Below are 4,364 nucleotides of genomic sequence, written 5' to 3'. Positions count from 1 at the left end.
TTTTTAAATTAAATAGTCGAAGTTTTCGCCTGGTGGATACTGTGAGAGAGCACGTGCCTGGTCACCGCACCCCTCACCCCCCGGGGATGCCCACAGGAGGGGAACACGCGTCTGGAGAGCCGCAGCGTGCCCCTCCCCTCGGCGGGACCTCAGACACCCTCCCGCAGCCGGCGGGGCGCGGGGAGCCTCTGCCTCTGGGCGTGGAATAGCGTCCGCCACAGAAACACGTATTAAAGGATCAAAAGTCTGCTGTTCTCCAGACTGAATTTCCGGCCTGCTCTCTGTAAGATTTAATAGATGGAGGCAGAGATGGGAGGAAAGAAAGAGACCAGGTTATGGAGCCAAGAAAGCCTTTATTGGGATCTGCGATTCCAGGGCGAGGGTCCGTGACCCCGGGAGTGGGGAGTCAGGGAAGTCGCGTCTGGCAAGGGAGGGGCGGGTTTTTTATGGGAGAGGGGGTTCCAGGTTTGATCTTGGGAGGGCAGATTGTCATATGAGGGCATTTCAGGGATGTGGCGGATGGAATAGGTTGCCTCCTCCGTCAGGGTGATGGGAAGCTGGAGCTTCATGATTGGCTGTTTTCAAACTGGCACAGGACATTCCAGGTCTGCAGGTGGGGGGTGGGGTGCCCGGAGTTCTTCTCCGACTTACAGCAAAATGGCCGCTCGGTCGCCACCTTAAGGTGACTCTTACACTCTCTAGTCTTCATTCAGGCGGGGGGAGGAGGACACCTCCCGGGCCAGCGGCGGGGACACTCGCGCCCCGAAGCGGATGATTTCCTAGCGGCGTGGGCAGGTGCCAGAGCCCCTTATCGCTCAGCAGATCATTGAACCTCCACACGGTGCGTTTGTTAAATAGCGATTTACGTGCACAATTACATGGGAAACGACCAAGAAAAGTCGAGTTCGAAAAAGCAGGCTCCATTTGGGGGTGATTTCGCTGGAGTCCAGCAATGGCTGCAGAAAGCGGGCAGTAGGGCGGGGCGGAGGGGCCCTGGGAGATCGCTCACTCCTACGGGGCAGGGGGAGCAGGACACCAGGTTCCTTCCTGAGCTCGGGGACAGCTGTGTCCCCTGGCTGCGGTGAGCAAGGAGGAGCCTCAGGAGAAGGAAAGGCAGGGAAAGAGGCTGACTTGAGATGACAGGACAGAGGAATCTGTTGTCCCTTTCAAGTTCTTTCTGCCCTTTGTCATCGAGATTTCCCAGGTTCTTCGGAGCCAGGAAAAAGGGCGGTGAGCCCGCTTCCGAGGCGTCTTCAGCTGGAAAGGCCGTTTCCCTGGCGCCACCTCTGCAGCACCGCTCACTTTCCGGCTGGGGTTTCCTCTGCTCACTGGCCCCTCCTTCCTTTTCTCCGCCTCGCCGCTGCCTCCCCCTCCTTTTCTCTCTTCGCTGCTTCCTTCCCTGTCGCCCCCCATTTGCCAGCTCGAGTCTCTACAGGTGAAGCGGGCGGAATTAAAGCATGCTGTCCCCACTGCACGCTGTGGTGACTATACGATTTGGAGGAGAAACACCAAACTACTGGCGGTGTTACATGAAGCGTGGTAACAATAAGATCTTTGCTGGGTCACCAGTTTTTTAAATGCGATACAAATAGTTTGTTTTATATGAAATACAATGAAATGTGACGATGTTAGTAACAGTATCAGAATAGGCAATAACAGAGAAATGAGCCATGGTCCCCATGCTTTGAGGCCTGTGGAGATCACCCGGTAATTTCCAGCACCCACTGAGGGCCGGCTCCCACCTCCAGACATTCTAATATCACTGGTAGAGGGTCCCACCCTCCGTCAGGGATTTTAGAAGCTTCCAGCAAATTTCTCCTGTTCACTGAGAGCTTTTCCAAGTGTGGTTCCTGCATGACCAACATCTCCCATCGCCAGAGACCTCGTTAGAAATCCAGGACCTCCGGTCACACACTCCATCCACCAGAGGAGGATCTGCATTTGACAAAATACCCAGTAATCCCAAGCACCTTGGCCTGTGAAGATTCACATGGGTCAGGGAAACCCGTCAAAGTCTTGGAAATAGGCCTCAGAAAATGATCGGGTGTCCTCTCAGGGAAGTGTTGGACAGTGTCTACCAGACTTCCGGAAATTATTTGGTTCTGAGTGTGCACCTTTAACAGAATTTCTATTTACTAAACTATTCCAGAGTTTTGTATGGCAGAAGTTGACTTGTAGATAATTGATCATAATGCAATTGATGTTTGTCCATAGCAATTCAAATACATTTCGCAGCATGAAAAGGTAATCTCAAGCATTACTGTCTTCAGATTGCTAACCAGTGTCCCACTAATCACTCATTTACTAGTCTCCTCAAGCGTCATGGGGTAGAGCTTGTTGTCCTAAACGTACGGGTGCAGGGAGGGGCGTGAGGGGACAAATACCCTAAGACAGCACCCACTGTGTAGGCGACGCAGCCTAAATTCAAGCATAGGTCTGCGTGATTCAAGGTGCTTGTGTTTTCCGCTCCTCTGTCTTATAAATATTTGGAGTTGTTTCATTTTCTCTCCAGCTCCATCGACGCTCGTTCTTTCCCGCCGTTCCAATTCGGAGCAACTGGGAATTGCTACTTCGTGTAGCCTTTCCTTTTTCCTTTTTTTAATCTATCCGGCCTGAAAGCGATTTTGATCCGGTATCTATTGCCCAGAGCTGAAACCGCACGGACAGGTAATTGCGGAGCAGGGTAAGGGGCTGGTCCCGCGGACCCGGGTTCCGGCTGCCGCAGGGAGCCAGAAGTTCAAGTCCCACCGCCAACGAACCTGTGATCGATCCCGGGCGACCAGTTCGGAGGCGCTTCCACCCGCCCCCTCGGCTGCGGGCCCCGCCCTCTGGGTGCTCCGGGACCGCCCCTCAGTCCCCTCACCTGGCCGCGCAGGTGCCCCTCCCCTTCCGCCCCCCCCCCCCCCCCCCCCCCCCCCCCCCCCCCCCCCCCCCCCCCCCCCCCCCCCCCCCCCCCCCCCCCCCCCCCGCGGCCTGGGCCTGGACACACAGCTCTCTCGCACCTTCGGCGTCTGCAGATGAAAGTCTCCGGGTCAACGTTCGGGACCATTTCCAGGGCGCACCTGGCATCTCAGAGGGAAGGCGGCAGCGGGGTCCCTTGCGGTGGGCGACGACCAACCTCCTCGCGGGAATTGCCTTAAAACGAAACATGGAATCCGAATCGTAAGTCTACCTTTGTAGGGAGCCTCCCCCACTAGAAAGTTTCTTCCTCTTGCGGGGGCAAAAGAGTCGCCTACTGTCTCCCCGTCGGGGAATCGAACCCCGGTCTCCCGCGTGACAGGCGGGGATACTCACCACTATACTAACGAGGAAGACGCGCCAGCACCTCCAAAGTTCTTCCTGTAGAGGATTTCACATGCTGGGTCCTGAACTCTACAAGGCATTCCCGCGAGATTTACCCCCTTTACAAGAATGATTTGTTGTAAGAGTCCATAGAACAGAGTTCCCAGTGTGACTTGGAAAATCTACACTCGGCAGCCCGCAGGAGATCGGACATTGCCGTGCATCGTGTTATCACTCCAGCGAAGAGACGTCCCTTAACATCCAGACCCGTGAGGTGGACGTACTTCCTCTGCTTCAGTCAGTCACGTAAGAATCGTATGCGTGATGCATGTGAGTTTCTACATGGAATACAGGTAAGAACTTACTCCGGACATCTAGATCTCAGATTCTGCAGCGTTGACATTGAATGAGTTATTTTTGTATCACCTTTTAGCGGTATAATATTCCTCAGTGAAATTCTAGCTCAGAACCAGAGGGGGCTTCCCAGGTGGTCTTGGTAGCAATTCCAGAGGGCAAAGACTTGAAGACACACTGGATGTGCATTACTGAAATAAATGTGTGTCCTGACCTGAAAGAAAGACACGACTCGTCCTACGATCTCAGAACAAGTCACTGCAAACCCTTTTGGCTTCAGACAACAGAAACGCATTCTCAGTTCCGGAGAGCAGCAGTGGGAGGTCAAGACGCCAGGGGCCAGGTGGGCACCGAGGGCTCGGGGAAGACTCTTTCCCGGCTTCTTCCCAACCCCACGTGGCTCTGGGCAATCCCCAGCTCTTTGGCTTCCGGCTGCGAAGTTCCGGTCTCTGCCTCTGTCTGTGTCTCTGTGTGTCCTCTCTTAGAAGGACACCAGCCACTGGATATAGGGCCCAACCTAGCCCGGTACGACATCGGCAACAAACTATTTCTAAGCAAGGTCACGTTCTGAGGTTCTGGACAGACACAAATGTCCAAGGGTTGCTACTTAACCCCCTGCAATTAGAGAATAAAAGAGAAAGTGCTTATTCACAAACTCCATTGACTGGGCCGAGTATACGCCCGGAGGCAGAGATGTATGGATTAAAGCTGGCTGTGGGGCAAGGCGA

General features: G+C 54.4%; 1 non-coding gene across 1 annotated transcript; it reads right to left on the bottom strand.

Moving 5' to 3' along the window:
• Positions 1–3,239: 3,239 nt before the first annotated feature.
• TRNAD-GUC lies at positions 3,240–3,311 on the bottom strand. The gene has a single exon. It is a non-coding gene; the product is annotated as a tRNA-Asp (tRNA).
• Positions 3,312–4,364: the final 1,053 nt, after the last annotated feature.

Source organism: Suricata suricatta, chromosome 7 (genome assembly GCF_006229205.1).
Source record: "Suricata suricatta isolate VVHF042 chromosome 7, meerkat_22Aug2017_6uvM2_HiC, whole genome shotgun sequence".
In the NCBI taxonomy this organism is placed as follows: Eukaryota; Metazoa; Chordata; class Mammalia; order Carnivora; family Herpestidae; genus Suricata; species Suricata suricatta.
Note: the sequence above shows the minus strand (reverse complement) of the source record. Positions and strands in the feature narration are given on the sequence as shown.